Source organism: Ochlerotatus camptorhynchus, unplaced genomic scaffold (genome assembly GCF_037179485.1).
Source record: "Ochlerotatus camptorhynchus isolate MF236.1 unplaced genomic scaffold, CSIRO-AGI_Acam_v1.1 ptg000154l, whole genome shotgun sequence".
NCBI classification, from domain to species: Eukaryota; Metazoa; Arthropoda; class Insecta; order Diptera; family Culicidae; genus Ochlerotatus; species Ochlerotatus camptorhynchus.
This window is the reverse complement of record NW_027040644.1, coordinates 311504-333735: the sequence shown is the minus strand read 5'-3', so window position 1 is coordinate 333735 and position 22232 is coordinate 311504. Positions and strand designations below refer to the sequence as shown.

The window sequence follows — 22232 nt, the reverse complement described above, 5'->3', positions numbered from 1 at the left end:
TATGGCATTCTTCAATAGACATAAAATCATCTTTGGCTAGGATTTCTATCTCGTACGCTTCTAGAAAATCATTATACGTCGCAGTTTTACAGGATCGAATTAGGAAGAAAACTTTTCCATCGATGACATTGATTTCTCGTATAATCCCGTATGTCAGATAGAACTCGTTGTGTTGTCATGAATTTTTAATCCAAGTATCGCGTTCATTCTGAACTCAACCCCATTAAGCGTGACGGTTTTTGGTTTGCAGATAAACTGCAGATGTGGATACAGAAATTGTTCACTGAGGCAGTCATCACGTAAGGCTAGGGTTCCAGAGTTGAATGTCAGCTTGTCGCGGAATGGCTTATCAAGCACGTTCATTATCATTCTCTGACATTGCCGCTTGCCCACGCTGGAACAAATATTCTTAAAGTTTTTGCACGTATTCGCTTGATTCTTGCTTATTTTGTTCGTTTGTTCAAATTGAAAGCAATTGTATTGTTTCATTGAACCACTCTTCCTTATGCAGAGAGCGTAGTGACGCAAGTGATGCAACTTGTTGATACGCTGCTTAAAGTTTTCGAAAAAACTATCCTCAAAGTATGTTATATGTTCTTCCAGCTGTGCAAGTAGGTGTTCAGATACGACTGGTGACGAAATTATCCTCACGATATTAATTAGATGACCGATCATACGCATGAGCATACAATCCTTGGAGACAACATGACCATAAAGGAACGGGAAAGCTCTTATCAAGAGAAGAGACTGTGCAGATGTTTGTTTGATTTTATGCTGGGCAGGGTTAGCGAGCATTTCGTCTTTAAAATTTGGTGAAGGTTTGTTGCAGCGGTCAGCGTAACCAAAAGGAAATGTGTTAATGCGATTGTTTATGAACTTTGCTGTTATCTTTAAATGTTTTTGTTTGTATAAAGTTGATAGCACTAGTTGGATCGTCAGGGGCACTATCCCTTCAGCAAGGTCGTGCATGCTGTCGAGGCAGAAGTTGTTACTGGTATGGTAGAACTCTAATTCATTGAAAATACATCCTGATGTACTCAGTCCACAATCTTTCGGTATCAGCAAACCATCCTGTACTGCAGCAAGTTGATCTTCATACCATTCTTTCGATCGCAACGGATATTCTTCGGATGGATTTGAATGAAATTGATTCCTTGTAATCTGGCAAATTCGGCAAAAATAGTTGGCCCTTGGTCCAAGTAACCCAAACACGTCATGAACCGCAAGTGTATCGCCGCAGAAAATCGTCATAACAGCTCTTAAGACGAATTTCTCTGAACCGTAATAAACCGTTACGCCTTGTTCCAACTTTTTTAGGTCAGCGACGAAAGGCTCCAGAATTTTTGTGAATCCATGCTTTTTTATGTCTACTGAAGTACAGAATAGAAGCGGAAAAGCTGTACGTGGTGAAGAATTCCACTTCTCAGGAATATTCTGTATTTTGAAACATAAGTTAGAAACTTTATTTATCCCGGCTTTTGAACCGAATGCGTTGCCAAGTTCCACATCGTCTTGGTAAACACTGATCCTGATGGCATTAGGATACAGTTGAAAGAATTCGCTATTTTTGAAAATTTCACCTGTCCTGAATGAGCTGTATTCGGTTACACAAGGCGTGCTGGAAGTTTTCTAGATTCGGTTCATTCAAAAGTTTCCGATTTTCTGGGCTTCTGAATATGAATTTCAATGAATCAATAATGCTGGTGTACGAAGCGGTCTCGTTTACCATAACTTTTTTAGGAAGTGATTCGATGTGGCGTACATCTTGTCTCCGATTAAGCAAAATATCCCTCGGCTTGGGTGTAGAAACGGCAAGCTTATTCAAGTACTGTGTCTGCTTTTTGAAGGATCTGACCTGGTCAAAAAGATTGCATAGTCTAAATGTATTTAGAAATGCTACGGAATCCTTCGTGTCAACATCAAATCCTTGTGCACTCAAAAATTTCACAGTTTCTGCCTCAAGGTACCCTGATACGTGCCGAACTATTTCGTCACAAAGCTTTATAAAATCATTGATTTTTGTGTAAGGTAAACCTACATCATATGTAATGCGGCAGATGCTAATATTTATTATTTTTATTAACTCTTCCAAATCTATACTTGATTCGAGTTTAGGACCGTTCTGTTGATTCTGGAACAATAAATCATCATATGTTCCTTGTCCTGCCATAGGACAATCATCAAAAATTTCTTCCACGGTAGAACGTCGAGAGTTTGCCGGATGCTTTTCCACTATATGCCGTTTCAGCGAATAAAAACTCCCGTAACGCGAGTTACAGCGTGGAAAAGCACAGTCAAAAAAAATATCACTGGCTTTGAAGTCATTTTTATGCAAATGGTTTTTAAAATGCCTTTGCAAGCCAGTGACATAACCCTGTATATTTTCACGGCAGTAAAAACAAACGATAGCACAAGATTCCTGCAAATAAAATCATAGCATTAGTTTCAAATACTTACAAAAGATGTCAATCAAACGTGCATCCTCCTGTTGCAGCTGCTCCAGAACCTTTTCCATTTTTGCACACGTCCGACACACGTCCACACTCGAGAAAAAATGGCTGAATAGTTTTAGACTCAGCTTATAGAACCTCGTAGAGAACCGAGTTTTCGGTTAAATTTTCCGTCGCGAAGTTGAGCGCAAGTGGAACGTTTGACGTTTAACACGTTTTAGCGAATATTCGGTTCAGTTTACCGAGTTTCTCGGTTTTCACGTACCGAATTCGTAAATGTTGATACTTTACCGTACTTTTCGGTTCAGCCTTCGTTTTTATCTGTCAAATTTATACTATTTTACCGAAATTCGGGTCTGATTTTATAAATCCGCCTAAAAAAATGTTTTTAAACGATTTATTCGGTTTCTCGTTGATAACCGATGAGGTTCGGTAGAAAATTAAACCGAGTTCGGTATTATTTTCTAAGTGTGTATATTTAAACAAAATGAATTGTTCATTGCCATTATAAAACCATCATAAATCTGAGTGGATGCTAAATGGTTACTGAATTGTTACTTGGGCATGACCCTTTTCCCTCCCCCCTCCAAAACACGACTCCGTCCTTTCTCGATCAATTTTTTTTATTATCCTTGAATAATAAGATGTATGTGACAAGTTAGAGTGGTTAAATATTTTTGGCCAGCTAGAATTGATCAATACCCCACTTTGCGACGGATGCCGGTCTCAAGGGCCAAAGTGTAGTTCTTGCCGGCGAAGTGTGTGAATTTTGTGTGCTTCGGCTGAAATTGGCTGAATCACCGGAACAACGTTTATCCAGTAAAACAATATGGGTGAGTTGCGAATTCAGAGACATTTTGAAGACTCCAGATACACTTATGATGCAGTGAACTAGCCAATATGAAGCACTTTTACAATACGGATTGATAAATTTTGTTTTCCAATAAATTATGAAGCGTTGATAGTATTCACTAGACTCAACTGACTGCAGTTTTTGAAGAAAAACAAACTGTTTTAAAATTTTACCTCAATTAAATCAATTTTAGTTCAGTTGTTTGTATTTAAATTTGACATTTCGATGTGAATTTATACAATTTATAACAGAGTGAGGATGGATAAATCACTTCACTTTTTGACAGGCGTCTAGATCGAAGTTCCACATATGTTATGTGACCATACTATACCGTCAACATGACCTTTAGCGTTCTGCTTGATTGAATAAATTATGAAGATGTTTTCTATAGAAATGAATAAATTTCTGTCCAATTCACTACTGGGCTGCAGTATTTGTCACTCTAGCAACGTGCACTGAACATGTTTTTGCAGTATGGCAAATAAAAGACAGACAGTTAAGCACCTCCAGTTTTGCAATACAAATCATTGCAAAAGAAAAAGGGATAATTTAATCCAAATTTTACTACCTGTGTGCCAGATCCGCAAAACATGCCACACTTGACCATCCGTGCCCGTGCCATACGGCACAGCAATCCAACGAGTTGATAGTAAATGCTGTAATACACGGCACAAACATAAATTGCAACTGATTATGCTTACAATTGGCCTGTTACCCAACTAGCAAGTAGACCAATCTTGGCCATGGCGCCTTGAATATCCCATTTCAGTATACCATACAATCGTCGAACAAGCGAAATGTTGTAGCAGCTCAGCGAAAAAAAAATCAATTGAAAGCACGCGAACGAGTGCACTAAAAGCGCCACACCACGACCACGATCATATAGGCATGCCAGCCAACAGAAGTGAATATGGTAGGATTTTATGTTTCCGGTTTGTCAATTTCTTCATTCCGTCGGTGTGTCTTCTTACCACCAACCAACGAACCAACCGGCCAACCGACCGACCATCTTCTCCTGCTTCTATTTTCCATTTGTTTCGAATTTTCCGCCTGTCAATGTTGCGTGAAGTGTAGTGGTCGTGTGTGCGTGTGTACAACAATGGCCAACACCGGTGTAACACATGTAATGGAAGAATTGTTTCAGACTCAGACCGTACGAATCTTTGTGATGCCCACAGTGATGGATGATGGTGCCACGCATGAAAACACCCCCGAAGAGCGTCCAAAATCGGTAACTGAGTGAGTGGAACGCAAGAAGTGTGCCTTTCGGTTTTGGACCCACTGACTGACTGCATGGGTGCTGCGGAAGGGGGCACTGGAAAAAACATAAACAAAAAGCGAAAAAAGGCCGATAATTAAATTTATTGTTTCAAATTCACATACATTTTTCCAGGCCCAGCAAAGCAGCAACGTTTCGTAATGTTGCCGAGGCTGCTTTTCGTCGCAGTTGCTGCTGGGCAGTGAAGTGACGACGACGATGACGGTAGGGTCGATTGGTGGTGGGTGGAAATTGATGGGGAGACTTGGCCGTGTTTTACATGCTGGGACATTAACTGTATTATTGAGTGTTGAGAGGGTGGAGGGATTGTTTTTTTCTTATCTCATCGGAATGACGCAAGCAGAAAAGGTGGAAGCGTTTTTGAGAGTATGTAATGATTTTTTTTTAGTTGCTCAAGTTGCATAAGTGGGATGAAGAACTGGAAATAGACATTCCATACCAAATTACGCTACCGTAAAGATAGATGTTTATCTCTAGACAAACATGTGAAAAAGGCCAGTGCGCCAAATATAAACAATGTCTTTAAACACCTAGCAAGACTCGTCCAAGCAAGCCAATAGCCGCATCTGGTAGAGCAATTTTGCTCTAATAGATAGTGTAATTAGTTTTCGTGGGTGTTACGATTCATGATAAATCGCCGGAAATTTAAAGTTTGGATAAATAGAGAGAGAAGGATTAGTAATTTCCATTTAATTCCACTACCTTATTTGCTTATCCTTGACAGATACGCGTATTTCGTCTACAATGTGCAGACTTCTTGAGTGTCTTGTACTAATACTCGACTGAAGAAAAACATCGCATTTTACCGAATATATATTAACACAGGTACATTTGCACTTAAAAGCTAGGTAAACTTAAATTTAATTTCCTGTAGGAGCAGGTACTGCGCTGCTTACTCGTTGATGTGTCATAGGTAGTAACTTGAAAAGCCATGTGTGTCCGTTTCCTTGATCCCTGTTAAGTAAAGTTGTTTGTTGATCTCGAGGCTCTCTGCAACATCCAGTTTCCATGGATGATGATGATGATGATGGTCCCACCTCTTACCCCTACAAAGGTTTGAGCTGGACGATTTATCTTTAAGATAATTAAATATATCCCGGAATAATATACTGATCAAAAGCTTCAGTTTCTACAATATGAGTTTCAGATAATAAAACTAAAAGAGGACGTTTTTCCTCAACAATCTGACGTAATGCTACGTAGTTTGTTGACAATCCCGCAATATTCAAGTATAAAAAATCGAATTGATTCACATTCCTGGAACTTGGCTGCCATTTATTGAAACGCAAGCTGCTTTTCTTCTGATCAAAAAGTCTTTTATAGAGCAAACATTCCGAGCTAAATGCGGCATGGTTGACGTCCATGTTCATTTTTCGTTCTTTATTCATTTTCAAACAATTGATACATTTCAATACAGTTGACGTACACTCCGACGTTTTGTGTTGTTGGCTGCACCTAGAGCATCTATCACAATTTTTGCAATCCAAGATGTAGGTACGGTTCGTAAAATCGTGATGTCCCCCGTCGATAGTTGGTGGTCCTCTGTTAAGATGTGCTCTACAACCTTTGATTTGAAATCATATGTTAGGCCTTTTTCATCTTGCTTTTTGGCCGTATTAACCTCCGCTACAAGTTCTTTGAATCTAGTTGCTAAAGTTCTCTTGGTTTGTCCTACGTATACTTTGTTACAATGATTACAGCTTATTTTATATACACCTGCTTTACCTAAAACATTAACTGGGTCTTTAGTGGATCCTAACAATGATTTCAACTGGTTATGTCTACTGGTGAAAACTAAATCTAATCCGAATTATTTTAACTGTGGTCTTAGCTTACATGTAATATCTTGATCAAATGGAACGGACACTCGTTTCAAGGGTTCAGGTGCTGCGGTGAGGGTTGTAAATAATTTCCTTTGTAGAATTCTCGCTTTTTTTTATCGATGATTGCCTGGATTGTGGTCTCCTTGTATCGATTGAGTCTCGCTGTTGCGAAGATTTACTGTAATTCCTTAACCTTTCCTGAATCGCTGAGTGGAAGAGTCTGCATCCGATGAATCATGTGGTGAAAGGCGGCCATTTTCTGCTGGAACGAATGGTTGGAAGTATAGGGGATAACTCTTTTGGTGCTTGTTGGTTCCCTGTAAATTTCGTATTCAAGTGATGATAACGATTCCCTGATGACTAGAATATCGAGAAATACCTCGTGAGTGAATTTGATATCCTTGTGAATTCTGTTGATCTCTTCTAAAGTTTATGAAAAGGCGTCCCTTTTAATTACGCTGAAGATATCGTCAACAAACCTCCACCTACGGTTTGGTAATAGTGCTTTCTCCTTCAGAATTGTCTCCAAGTTGGCCATGAAAAGTTCACACAGGAACGGGGATAGAGAGTTTCCCATTGAAGCTCCTTTCGTCTGCTTGTAGAAGTTACCTCGGAAAGAGAAGTAGTTCTCTTCGTCAGCTTAAGGTACGTCCGAGCCTTGTTTCTCCATGTTGCATCCTCTCGTTGTGTTAATAGCCAGTCCTCCAAATGGTTGATCGCTTCCTTTACCGGTACGCTGGGAAAAAGAGCTGTGACGTCGAAAGATACCATTGTAGTTGCTGGGCGAACTCCTGGGTGCTACTAACGGCTTTACTCTGGAACTGATTCGGCATACTCTGGAACTCTGTGACTAGCCACTTTGCTAGTGAATCCTGATGAATGTGGGCGTCTTAGTGAAATATCTGTATAAAGAGAGAGAGAGAGAAAGATTAGTAATTTCCATTTAATTCCACTACTTTATTTGCTTATCCTTGACAGATACGCGTATTTCGTCTACAATGTGCAGACTTCTTCAGTGTCTTGTACTAATACTCGACTAGTACTAGAGTCGAGTATTAGTACAAGACACTGAAGAAGTCTGCACATTGTAGACGAAATACGCGTATCTGTCAAGGATAAGCAAATAAGGTAGTGGAATTAAATGGAAATTACTAATCCTTCTCTCTCTCTTTATACAGGTATTCCACCTAGACGCCCACATCCATCAGGATAAAGTTTAGAGTCATATGAATCATTGGCCATTTTCACATGTTCGCCTGGATCTGTCATCCGAGCGCTTTGTTTATGTTTACTTGCAACCTTTGTGGCGTTCAATCAGTCTAGGATTGGGCGATCTTCGGAGAAAGATCGATCTTGATGGATCGATCTTATATTTGGCTCTAGAATCGGTCCACTGATTAATATTCAATTAAATTACCTGCTACAAATTTTTCTTTAAATAAAATGCGCGCAAAGCAACGAGCATACGAGAACAAAGAAGAAATCAACGTCACACTTGTTCACTGTCAATGTTTGTGTCAATTCAGTTCGGTAATAAATTTTTACCATGTTTGCGTAGTTTTGAATCATTAATGATTAATCAATCAAAATGTATTATTCTGTTTCTCCGTGTAGACAAGTCGGCAAGGAACAATGAGCACAGGAGGGAGGTAGCTTAATCTATAGAGATTGCTAAAGTGTGATCGTGTCAGTGATTTGTTTTCATCGGGAATATTTTCCGCTATGAAGTTTTTTTTCCCGATGAAAACATTTTGCGTATACGTATACGTGACGTAGTGTGCGTACGATAAACTATAGAGACTGAATTGGGTAAAGAGGCGACACCTTATCCATTTGACAGGTCTTTTGCTTGATTGGAATAACCTTTCCTACGTGGGGACTCTATCTACAATGCAGGAAAAATTGTGTTTTGCTGTGGTTAGCTGCACGCACGCTGAGTAGATAGAAAGAAGATTGATGACAATTCTGAAGATTTCCTGCAAAAAGAGATGCGCGGTGCAAGTAGATGCGAGAAATGAAAGAAGATTTTTCGAAGATCGATTCGCTAGTGTGAGATTTGTTTAGCATCTGGAATTGAGATTTAGATGTGTTGGCCCCCTCGCTTTCCTATGACTTTGACAGATAATCGATTGTTGCAATTTTAACACGTCGTCTCTTCATAAACTCAGGCTCGATAGCGCAAACCTTTCGAATGTTGCTGTATTCGTGTAAATACACTTAAAATATTTAATTTTTTTGACGATCGAAAAGATCGAAAGAGAAATTCGATTTTTGCGATCTTTTCGTCGACAAAGAATCGATCCGAAAAATCGGAAATCGGGATGAAAAAGATCGATCATCCAAAGATCGATCCAAGATCGCCCGATCCTAATTCAGTCGTGACAGTTTCACCAGCAGTCGGCTGTTTTGTTAACGGTTGTTGGTGGTTTAATAGTTTAATTAATCATGTTTTGTTGTTTTTGACATCATCCACATCCAGAGGGCCAGTCACTTTCGAATGTATGGGAATGGTAGGAAAACATTTGGAAATGCATGAAAATTTTCAGTTTTTATTCGTTATCGTCTTTATGGGAAGTTTTAGATGCACAAAAATTGCACGAGTACATTACTATGGGGATAAGGTAAACACTCGTTTATTTGTTTCCTTCTGTGAAAGCATGTTTAGTCACAAATCGTAGATTTTCTGATATTCTCCATACTGCAAAAATGATTTTCCTACCACTGAAGGGGCGACATCTCTCGGATCTTCAGTATAGCAACTACTCAAATCATATAATTAATTGCGCAACCCTCGTAGGACGCAAATTTAATTGTCTCTGGATGGTTTCTACGGGCATGAAGCTTCCTCATGCTGTTGATCAGCGTGTCTTGGATTATTGGATTTTTCCTAGCCTGTTCGCCTAGGGACTCGTTCAGTGAATTTAACATTCGCATATCTTTAAGTACAGCTCGGACTTTCAGAAGCTTCTGCTTGGTTTTAAAGTTTGTGACTAAAGCGCCACCCACATTAGATCCGTTTGCGTTGCGTTGACGTAAATTTGACAGTTAGACAATAGATTAAGCTGTTACTTTGCCGCAACGCGTCCGATCCGGATCTAGATAATCACCCCTATTCTGTATTTCGTTTCGAACGAAATTCTCATGCAAAAAAATATTTTTCTGTATGAGAATTTCGTTCGAAACGAAATACAGAATAGGGGTGAATGTGCGTGGGCCTTAAGTGTCGTTTGCTTGATTGTCTCGAAACAAACAAGTTGCGTCTTAGTGTCATATTTTCGCTCTTCAGTATTCTGTTCTTTTACCGTTCTACCTTCGGTAAGGCATCGGAAGCTGACCTACCTGTACATTTCTTGAGATTTCTTGAGGAATACCATTCTCATCCTTTTACGTTGCAGCCATATTCGATGTCCCTGTATGTGATGTTGTTTCCATCATGTAATTACATGTAATTTTTGTCAAGAATCTTAGAAAAAAAACTGATTTTCTTGGATTTTTGATAATTTTTCCCAATATTTATAGAAAAATAAAAATGTGCCTTAAAGGGGAAGCTCACCGGCCCAAAAATAAAAAAATATTTTCGGTACGTTTTTATTTTTCTAAAAATATTGGGAAAAATTATCAAAAATCCAAGAAAATCAATTTCTTCCTTAGATTTTTGTCAAAAATTACATGCAAAAATTTTTTTTCTATCCCATCATGAAAAAAAATTGGACTCTCAGAAAAACCGAAAAGTTGATGTTTTGTGGTTTTTTGAGTCCAACTTTATGCCATAATGACTTATAAAACATGTTTTTGTTAGCGGACTTAGAGTTAAAGAACATCTCAGTTAAAGGTATTTCACTCGGTGACCGATAAGTGATGCTGCTGTCAACAGTTATTCAATTATAATTACAAATTATCTCTAGAACAGTTGCTATATGTAACAGTCTCTTGTGGTATGAGATTTCCATCAGAAATGATTAAACTCCGTAGTCAATATCCAATCTTTAAACATCTAACTTTTCCATGTTCTCTTTTCTTATTTCAGGTAATGCATCATCAAATGACGTTACTGGTTACGTAAGTTTCACTTCAACGGGTTGCGCTTAGTTCTGTATTTCTTCATTACATATAGGGTAGAGCGCTACTTCGTCGTAATCGCCCATTTCCGTTCTATCGATCAGAAAAGATCCATAATATCAATGATTTCACCGTGCAAAAATCAATAATAGGTTTGTTTCGATGCCTTAGTGCATTAGCTACAACATAAATCATATAAGAGCGCATTGTATGAATATTTACGCTCATTGTTCTTAAAACAAAAGAAGCGCTCTTAGCGAATCCCCTTTTTCTACGTTTATCCGTAGGACGAAGAAAATCTAATGGCGTTTCAATGCGTTAGGGCGGAATTGAAACTCGTAGGACGAATTTAGAATCAAGAAGCAGTAATAGTTTTAAACAATATCTAAAAAAATGTGATTATTTATCAAATCCAACGCTACGTATGGAAAGCTGAATAAATTTAGAAGCCATGTTTGACAGAAATATTCCATTTTTTGTTCAAACCCGTTCAAAAAAGAGAGGTAGTGGTGCTTAGTAGGACGGAGGTGCTTAGTAGGACGGAAATCAGATCAAATACCCTAAGGGTCATTTCGCTGACTGGGTCACTTCGCCGAATCAGAGGTTATTTTTTTAGATTCTAAAATTTCAACATTTTTTTTTTGATTTTGTACAAATCATTACTAGGGTTCGTCTATATTTTTCTAGAAAAGGAATGGTTTATTCATTTAACTTTGTCTCATACGTCGTTTCGATTGATACAGACGTTTCCGAGTTAAGATTTGTTGAAAAATATCGCATACGCCATTTTGATTGTTTTTTTTGCAAGATTCAAAATGGCCGCATTTTTGCTCAAATGTGAATGACTGGTCATAAAAAAAAACAATTGTGCAATGTTTCTTGGAAATCGGAGATGGCCAGTCCGTTCAGCTACATTTTTGGAGTTGAATCTACACACTTAATTTTTTTCGCCGAGATTCCAACAGTCGAGTAGTTCTGCAATTTATTTTGCTGAGATTCAGTAAAACAATTGCCGAGACTCAGCTAACAAATAACATTTTGCTGAGACATCAGCTAACAAATAGAAATTTTGCAGAATTATCAGCAAAAGTAAATGCCGAGGTAATCGGCTGTTGGAGATTTTACCGAGATAGATTAAGTGTGTATGTGGCAACATTTGGAACTAATTATCATTGTCAACTGACTGAAAAACTTTGCCATTTCATGGAATAACTTCAATGTGAAGCAACTAATTAAGTCCCACTGGATTGCTAGAGATAAAAAAATCGATCAATGCTTGATCCTAAAGAACTCATACCCTCAACTTTTCCACCGTTCCTGCAAATGTTTTCAACACTCTCCGGCTCTTCTATCAGCAGTCTAAAATTACCAGCTAATTATGCGCTCCGTCATGCCTCCGTGCGCTGCACTGTGCTTTTACCCAAAGTAGAACAGCACCTCAATCTGCTAATTAGACCTTCAGGGTTTTCATTCTTCTTCATGCTGAGACGACGATGAGGACGGATGAGATCAATGGTGCCCATATGCAAAAGGGAGATACATCTCAGACCCATCATTTACCGCCTCGTTGTCATGCGGTAATTGCATCTCTCAAAATTCGTTTCATTGTGGCACACGCAGCCCGCGCACCCGCCGTGAGTCGTGAGAAAGCTCATCCACTTCACGGTATCTCTCTCTCACAGCACAGGGGAAGCTGTTATCGGAGATTAAAGATACATTGTGTTCCGTTCCCGGAAATTTCCATTGGACTTATCGACTCTTTAGCACCCCCGTCCGGTAGCCGTCACTCGTCGTTGCCGTTGGTGATGACCCAGCCGGTCGCAACCTCCCAAAACCCCTGGAATGAGTAATCTTATGCTACCATTTAGTTGGGGAAGGGGGGGGGGGCAAGTTTTTCAATCCCCGCTATCGCCATCAGTGTGATCGCACCGTTAGCGGATAGTTTATGCGAATCAGTGCGGCGACCACGCAATGCTGGTCATTTCGTCACACTTCAAGGTCTGCGGTGGAGTGCGATTAGCGAGCGTGCGAATCATCGCAGATTAAGTGGTAACGTTTTTCAATAAAATTTCATTAGAAAAGTGATTAAGCCATGCGAAGGCGAGATGGAGCTTCATTTCGATTTGCAACGGCATCATCTTCTGCCCGGGCAAGCGGGGCCCTTTCGGCGGTGAGCTTTCTCGTTTCGCAACATTTTGTAATCGTTCGAGAGATCGTGGGGAATCAGATCCGGTCCTTCACCTTCGGTGGATTCCGAAAACCGCAATGGGCATAAATTCGTTTTACGTGCCTTAAATCATCATTCGCTGACAGATGACTGCCGCGCTGCCGTGAGAGGACAAAGCGACGTAAACGCCACAGAACTGACGTCCACCATACGTAAGTGCTGAAAAATTAAAAGCTGTCGTTAAGATCATATTCATTAGATCAAGTCATATTTTCACAAATTTTTTGAAATCATTGCGAGGTTAAACAAAAATATTTGTTTTCTGAACAATTCACTTTATTGGATTTACGTCAATTTGTCAGCTCATGACAGCGCAAGTTGGCACAGTTTTATCTTCGATTCAAAAGCAGGGTCCATAAAACGGAGCTCAAATGCTTCCAGTCAGTGTGATTTACCACATGCCCGCAACAAACGGCCAATAACGACATAAACATTGCGAATTTGAGTTACAGTGCAGTAAAAGCCACCCACTTTCCGGAGAATGTGGGGTATAAAATTTAATGTTCGTTGTAGCTTTGTAAACTGGCACATTCAGTTTTAGATGCAGTGTGTGTTTTTTTTAGCATTCCAGTTTTTGTGTCAAATTTCTGTGAAAACAAATCAAGCTATCAGCAGCGCGTGGGAAATGTACACAGTGAGCCTGTAATTAGCAAGAGCGAAAAACAATACTATTATGTTTCCAGTAACCATCAATTGCTAATTTGTAGATGAACCGACAAACGAAAGCCGTATGTTTCTTCTAATTACCCACCCTGATGGGTGGCATGTGCCATCGTTGTAGAAGCATATTTGCAAAAACATGACCTGAAAAATACATGGTTTGTTATTTTACATTGTTTCCATACCGCCATCGTCGTCATCATCATGGCAAAAACTATCAACTTAAAACCAGCATAAACTGTTGTTTACATAACCTCTCACTCTTCACCCTGTGTGTCTGTGAGGAAACCCTAGCTTCGCTGGAATAATAACGGCCAGTGCTTGATGTTTTTCTTTCTTGGAAAATTGAATTTTACACTAGAATTGCTTTCACAGTACGTGACAGCAAGTGACGAAGTGGTAAAACGTTGAATATTAAGGCACGAGTTATGGGGAGATGGCGATAGTAGTAATTGTTTATGAAGTAGTATAAGATCAACCTGCCATGGAACTATCAACAGAACATTGGATGAATGAAGGAAAATTATTTAGCAGTAGGGTATAAGTTGCTGAAAGAAACTACGTTGAGTTTAGTTGCTAATACCTGCTAAACTGTAAGATACACCCCTTACTTCTTTAAGAAAAAAATGTGCATGTTTAGAGCGTTTACAACTTTGTAGAGTATTTTAATAATTGCGAAATTCAATCAAAAAAAAAAAAAAGTTATGGTAAAAATAACGGTTATTAAGGGGGTACTACCGTATAAACTAAATTTTCACCCTTTATATTTTGAGAGATATAAATTTGCTGTCTTCGACAAAGTTTCTCAATATAACTTCATCTATAATGTTTCTATAGATGTTCATCGATTTTAACATGACATAAAAAAGTTTTTTTATCTGAATGTATACCCCTCTTAATCAACAATTTTCACCACTCAAATAAAGTACTCAAAACATGTAGAAAATTCTACCAATCATCAAAATGCTACACTCAAATTTTTTCGTCGCAAATGGCCATGTCCACTTTTTTTTATTTCGTCCCACTATGCGTACGGCCAATTAGGGGAGCACTGGCATCAGAGACGTTGAAAAAATATTTTCCGGCGGTTTGAATTTTCGTCATTACATTTTCGTGTAATTTTTTTAGATTGTATAGGGGAAATGGATGTAATTTCGGCCTAAATGCCCCTAATTTGGGTCCATACATAAATACGAATAGCGACCAAAAATATCCATAAGTACCGTTCCAATGAAGCGTTCATCTAGATAAAATTGATAAATAGCAGATTTTTAGCGATGGGCCCAATCTTAGATCCATAGGCCAACATTAGAGCCATTATCCTATATATTTTAATTACTTTATATAAGTGAGTTTCAGCAGAAGGCTGTTTTGCATGGATTGCTGGGATAATTTCCTTATCATGTCACTGCAAAACGTTCTTTCTACAGGGTGACAACTGAACCGGGAAAACCGGGAAAACCGGGAGAACCGGGAAATAACCGGGTTATCGGCAAAGCTAAGAAGCTGCATGGACTTCCTGAAGATCGTGCCACTCGCTCTTCTGATCACACCTTCTAACGCGATGTTGAATAGCAGACACGATAGTCCATCACCTTGCCGTAACCCACTTCGAGATTCAAAGGGACGCATATCACTCGATCCATCGTCGCCTTGACCAATCGCGTCAGTTTATCCGGAAATCCGTACTCGTGCATATTCTGCCATAGCTGATCTCGATCGATTGTGTCGTATGCGGATTTGAAATCGATGAACAAATGATGTGTGGGCACGTTGTATTCGCGGCATTTCTACAGAACCTGCCGAATCGCGCAAATTTGGTCCGTGGTAGCGCGGGCACCCATGAATCCCGTCTGATATTGCCCCACGAGAATTTGGGAGAGTACCTTGTAGGCGGCGCTCAGCAGTGTGATCGCACGGTAATTGCAGCAATCCTTCACCTTCCATCAACTCCTCCGGTAATATCTCATCCTCTCAAATCTTGGCAATTACCCAATGCAGCGCTCTAGCCAGTGTTTCACCACCGTATTTTAATAGCTCACTTGGTAGTTGATCTACACCAGTTGCTTTGTTGTTCTTCAGTCGACCGATCTCCTCCTCAACTTCTTAAAGATCAGGGACCGGTAGCCTGTCGTCTTCTGCGCGTGTTTTATTGTCATCATTTTATCATCATATATTTACTAATTGTCACTAGAACTTTCATTAATTTCTCAAAAAAATCTTGGATCCTGGAAAATCTCTTGGTATGGCATCAATAGTTTAGAAAAGTATTCCCTCATCGTTTCCTTGGATATCAACAATGTTCAACGCCACGCACCGAAAGCACTGCTGCTGATGACGACCGACCGGAGACACCACCACAGACGGTGATTGAATAAGCACCGTTCGGCGAGACTGAATAGAACTCGTTTTTGAAATCTGTATTAGAGAAAGCGCTTTTGGCAAGCAATCGGTGATAACTTTGATAATTATTGCTTGCAACAGATGGAAATTTGTGCAATTTTCAATAGTGACCTTTTGAAAATTGATAAAGTGTTCATTTGAACAGATTTGTAGAAAAATTTCCAAGCGATTGACATGTATAGAATACAAATCCATCCACTATTGACAGAGTTACAGATGGTTAAAACCTGACCACTTTTCGTAACGCGGTCAAATTTTGTTTTTTGAGAATGCGCCCGCAATATGTAGCCGAAAGACATAATCCTACGTAAAAAAATGTTTAAAGATTTTGTGAGTGAACAGGAAAAAAAATGTCCGTTGTAGTTGACACTGGCTTATAAAGGGTTAAGAGATTTTCAGCCGTTTGTCATAATTAGGCGTAGTTTCAGGATTGTAGTCATACCATCATTAATTTGAATCCTCCTTCGAATTCCTCAGAATCCTCACTTAAATTCCTTCTAATTTTCCTTAGAGGTCCATGGAATTGTACTCAAAATTCCCATAGTAGTCTCTTCAGAACTAGCTTCGAATTCGCCTTTAAATTAATAATTCTCATTATGACCTGAAATTTTCAGTCAAATTCAAAGTTCAAAATTGTAAAAAAAAAACTATAATGTAACCTTAAAATAATAAAAACAACAATTCTCATGTTATGTCCACAACATTTATTAGTCCGAGAATTTAAATGATATTCCATAAATGTAATTATTTTCTAAAACAATTTCTTTGCTCAATCTTTCAACTTGACTTAGTACCCTTCGAATAATTAACAAACAATTTAGACACAGTGCTGTTCGATATAACAGCAGCGCATGCCGATTTTCATACAAAATGGTCAACTTTGACATGATTATAACTTTGTTGTTTTATGATCAATTGAGCTGAAGCCTTAGCCACAGAACTACAAATATGTTCAATTTAACGATTACAAAATTAAACGGTTATCTTCCATTTAATTCCACTGGATTAATTTTGCTTTCTATGACAGATATATATATATTACTACTACAATGCATTAATGTCATTCCCACTAAAGACTTTTTAAAATCTAACCCCCTTAAGTACTCATCCCCTAGGTAAAAATGTCGAAGAATTTGGTATTTTGCAATCGTTAAATTGAACATATTTGTAGTTCTGTGGCCAACGTTTCGGCTCAATTGATCTTAGGAGAACAAAGTTACGCTGCTATTATATCGAACAGCACTGTAAATGTCAAAATTCTAAAACTTTTAAAATCATTTCAAATATCTTTAGGCTAAAAATAATTATCTAAATTATTGTACTAGCTTAGAACCTCCCCTGATCCAATCCTTCGACAGTGTATCTCTTTAACTAAGCGGGTAAGCCGCGAGTATTCGGCCCAACTCCTACTAGGCATAGAAATAAGTTAATTTTGTTACAAACAATGAACAATGAATTATCGGCTCCGTAAAGCTAACGCGATTGAGCCTTCCAAAGAAACAAACTAGATAAAAAAAATAATATTTGCTGTTGCAATTCTTTTCAATGCCCTATCTTTTTCCATTGCTGACCAAATTAAGCTATTTTATGGAACCGAGAAAAATATACTGGGCACCCAGGAAATAAAAAGGAATTTAATTTATTAAATTCAGTAGCCACCGTGATTTCTACGATGCTTGATTCATGTTTCAAGAATTTTCAAAGTACGTGCTGTCTTGGAAAATCCAAAAACTTCAACCAAAATATTGCTGATCCACATAAAACTAATCATAAGGAAGAAAGTGGACACCTGTTTATCAATGGTTTAGGGTTAAAACGTAACGAAAAATTGTGAATTTTCGCTCAGTGTGTAAAAACATTGTTTATTTTGGCAACACACCTGAAAAAAGTGAGAAATTTCGAACAATGGATGGGATCAGCTTATCAACTCGCAGATTAATTCTGCACAAATGGTTTTACGAAAAGTTGTCGTTTCGAGAATTGGCAAAAAGCGTGAATAGCAGTAAATCTACAATGTTCAAGATTGTTACGAAGTTAGGAGCAACGTGTTCTCTTGAAGATTTACCGAAATCTGGGCGCAAAAAGGGAGCATCGGACCAGAAAAAAGAGCTGCCAGCAGTACGCCTCTTGAAATCGCATAAACCGTGTTCCGTTCGTGAAATTGCCAAAAATTGGACATTAGCGTCGTAACTGTGCAGAATATCAAAAAACGTTACAATATCAGAACCTACAAGAAGCAAAATGCACCCAAAAGGACGGATTCACAGAAAGCTTCTTCGAAAATACGGTCACGGAACTTGTATGACGTCCTCCTTCAAAAGCCGAACCGGTGCATTTTGATGGACGACGAGACGTACGTCAAATTGGATACCAGTACACTTCCCGGGCCGCAATTTTTCAACGATGAGCAGAGGACAGATGTGCCTGATGATGTGCGATACATCCGAACCGACAAATTTGGAAAAAAGCTTTTGATGGCAGCACAACGAAAAGTTAAGAAGAAAGTTGTGCAGAATCTAATGGGTGGTATCAAGATTTTTTTTTTTTTATCAATTCTTTATTAAAGAGATTTTTAGCCTTAGGCTAGTTCATCTCTAAAAAAGTGGTATCAAGAGAAAAGTCCGAGCGTTCTTTAGAAATGAGAAGTGAACATTCAAACTCACGTGGAATCGGTCATATGTACACTGGAGTCGCTTTTTACGCGGTTTTTTTACACGTTTTTTTTACGCGGTTTTTTTACGCGGATTTCGGAATTTACGCGGTTTTTTTACGCGGATTTTGTTTTTTTTACGCGGATTTCAGAGTCGCTTTTTACGCGGTTGTTTTACATGGTCTTTTTTTACGTGGATTTCTGAATTTACGCGGTTTTTTTTACGCGGGACGTATCACCCACGTAAAAAGCGACTCCAGTGTATGTCGATTTTTATTTTTATAAAGTAAACTTATGAATTTGTTCGAAAATAAATATTTTCCTTTGAGAAACAGGTGTCTACTCGGTATTAAAGTTTTAAAAAATCGGTATTTATCGGTATTTACTATTTTAATTAATTTTATATTTTTGCCCTTTTTGAAGGCAAAAAATTCAACTTTTGAAGTAAGAACGGCCTTTCCAGGAAAGTTGGAAAAAATTTCGCGGAATTTTTGAATTAGCTCCTGAAGCAAGCCAAAAAAAAGTTCCAGAAAAAGAAACTATTTTGGAGGAAGTTTTAAGAAAGTTCTAGGAATACTCGGAAAAACATCCGGAATGCTTCCAATAAAAATATTGAGAAACTTCTGGATATAATTTCAATAAACTTTCAGACATCCAGAGGAAGCAATAATGGTTATGGCAATGGGAAGAAAATTCTAGGAGTATCCAATTCCAGGGGAAGCTAGAAGAAGGCCGGAAAAAAACGGATAGTTGAAAAAGTATTTGAGTATTTGAGCATTTGGGCAAAACATTTGACATATTCAAAAAGATTAAAGTCTTTCACAACAGTTTTCTCTGACATTTGAGCGCAGGCATTTATTATTTAAGAATCGGTATAAATTGTAAAATTTCTCAAATTGCTATTCTGATGAACCTTATTTATATATCGGTATCATGTTTGAAAATCGGTACATCTGGCAACGCTGGTACCACAGCTTTCAAACTGCTGTACACTAAAAAAAAAAACACATACTTTATAACATGTTAAATGTTAAATGTAGATTGTTAAATGTTGAATTTGGATTAAATTTAAAATATGAAATTGCTGTATGTATTTTTCCTCAGTATTACTTTATTTTCCTGAACAACTTAGTCTCAGACGCTATTTCCATCAGAAGCCTTGTTTTAGTGCTACAGTTTATTGAACAATGTAAAAGACGCCATTTTGAAAAAAAAATTGTCGAATTTTTACAAAAATATGAATGATTACCCATAACACATAAATCCTGATGAATGTGGGCGTCTTAGTGGAATACCTGTATAATGAGAGAGAGAGAGAAGGATTAGTAATTTCCATTTAATTCCACTACCTTAATTGCTTATCCTTGACAGATACGCGTATTTCGTCTACTATGTGCAGACTTCTTCAGTGTCTTGTACTAATACTCGACTAATTATGTAAAGTGTCAAGCAAGTTGAACAGTGTCAAGTCTTAAATTTTTATTTTTTTTTATCCAATTTGGTCAGGAACCAGGCAAATAGTTATTTTATTAAATTGAAATGTTTAAATTTTAATTTTTAAATTTAAATTTTACTAGCATAATTTAAATTTTGGAATGTTAATGTTAATTATTCAATTTGAACTTTTAATGTTAAATTTTAAGTTTAAATAAGTGTTTGTTTTGTTAAATGTTATATTTAAAATGTTGAATAATAAATTTTAAATTTTACAACCGCGAGTAATCGGTTCAAACCCTTTAACTCTAGATTTAAGACATTAATTATGCATAACGCAAATTACAACTTGTCTCTGTAAAGTTTATTCGATTGAGCCTGTACAAATAAACTAAAACAAAATTATTATTTTTAAATTTTAAGTGAGAATGTCAAATGGGAAACGTTAAATGACGGATGTAAAATGTTATATGTTTAATTTTAATTTTTTTGTTATGAATGTTAAATTTCTATACGATAAATGCCAAATATTAAATGCAATATGTCCAATGTAAATTTTAAAATGTAAGCTATGAAATGTTATGGATTATGTTGAATTTTTCATTTTAGAAATTAAATTTCTCTTGTTCCATATTAAATGTTGAACACGTGCTAAATGTTTATTGGGTAAATATTAACTATGAAAGGAGTGAGTTATAATTTAAATTTATTTTATTTAGCATTTTAAATTCAAATTAAAGTAAATTTATTTTTCAGTGCATTCCAATACGCTCGAACACGAAGTCGAACGAATTTATAATTTCAACCGCTAAATTCCGAGAAAATTAATTTTATCGTTCATATAATTATATCTCTACCTGTGGGTAAAATTTCATATAATTTGAGACCCTTCGACACGAGAATAAAAAAAAAATCCCCTATTGTGACTTTCTCGTTCAAGCATTTTCAGTAAATCAAAGAATATTACATATTGACCAATGAATAATGCTAAATGCTAAATAAAATCTGTGTCTGTGTTTTACGGTTCTTAAAGCTTCAGTGTATCTCAAAATTGATCGTACAGTTGTATTTAGATTTTAGTAAAACGGCTCTAAAAGCACAAGTTAAAAAGATACATTTCTGAATTTTTGGCTGCTGACTCAGCAAACATTTATCAATTATTGTCTCAGTATTAGGCATATTTGGTTGATTTTTCAAAAAGTTAGAGCAACATAAGGAAAACGGTTTTTTCTTGAAAAACCTTATTTTTTTAAAATAAAATAATCATAACTTCTTGAAATTTTGCTCAGTTTTAGTCGTTATAAAGATCATTCGTAAATAGTTGAAAATCGAGCGTTTTACTAAAATAAACCTAACAATAAATATCTGTTCAACCACCAGCGACGATTTAAAAAATATATCTTTTCACCATGTTTCAAAAACAAAAATGTACTCTAGGGTCAAATTGATTTTGCCTTCCCAACCCTGCTGAGAGCACAATTTAAACGACCATTTAATTTGGATTCCAACTTTCCAATGGATCCAGCTGTTCCTCTGCGTTGCTCACTCTATTTCGTCAGCCACTAAGCGATAATCCCTTCTCGACAAAAATGGCACTGTCAATGTGGGAATCAGAACAAATATAACACATGTATTCACACCCATCGGTAAATACCGTGAATAGCATAATTGATTTCCGTGATTTTCTGAGCTGATCCGCTTTATGCCACCCTCGATGGAGTACCTACGGAACAAGAAAACAAAAAAGAAAATAACCATTATAAACATAAACTACCATGCTGTTTAGCCCCTACTGCGAGACATACGGCAGTCGTTGCGACTAATCAGCTTACAATTAACTTAGGCACATTGTCCTCGCCTAATCAAATTAGACCAAATACAGACCGATTCCAGGAAATAGTGGAAAGCATCAAAGCTTTCCTCAGCACTGAATGAAATTCACATTCACTTCAAATGCCCTAATAGATTGTGCATTGTGTGGCCTCGGATCCCCGATGGTAGACGCAGCTCATGAAAACGTGATTCCAGGAAAATTGTGCTAAAGAGCATCAGATTAAATCGCTGCTGCTGAGGCTTACATTAATCTGACCGTGACTTTTTCTCGTTAGAAAAAAAAAACGTTTTCGTGCTTGCAGTTGTCTGCCAGAGAGCCATTTTAAAACGCTTCATTAGGTGGGAGAAAGAGATGTCACGATTTCTGCTCTTCCTCCGAAAATAAAAAAGGGAACACCGTTAATTCCGATTTCACCGCAAAAGCAAACAAATGCAGACTGGAGTTGTCGTGACCTGGCAACCATTCGTGTGGTTCAAGTCTAGAAAAGGCACTCATTTGAGCTGAAATGTGACATTTCCATCGTTTGGTGTTGGAGAAAATCCAATCCGAAATGATTGACT

The 22232-nt window shown here is 37.6% G+C and overlaps 1 protein-coding gene across 1 annotated transcript in view; it reads left to right on the top strand.

Annotated features, from left to right (window-relative positions):
• Positions 1-22232, top strand: part of LOC135701297 (uncharacterized) — a 207213-nt gene that overhangs the window by 139653 nt on the left and 45328 nt on the right. The gene's annotated exons all lie outside the window — the stretch shown is intronic.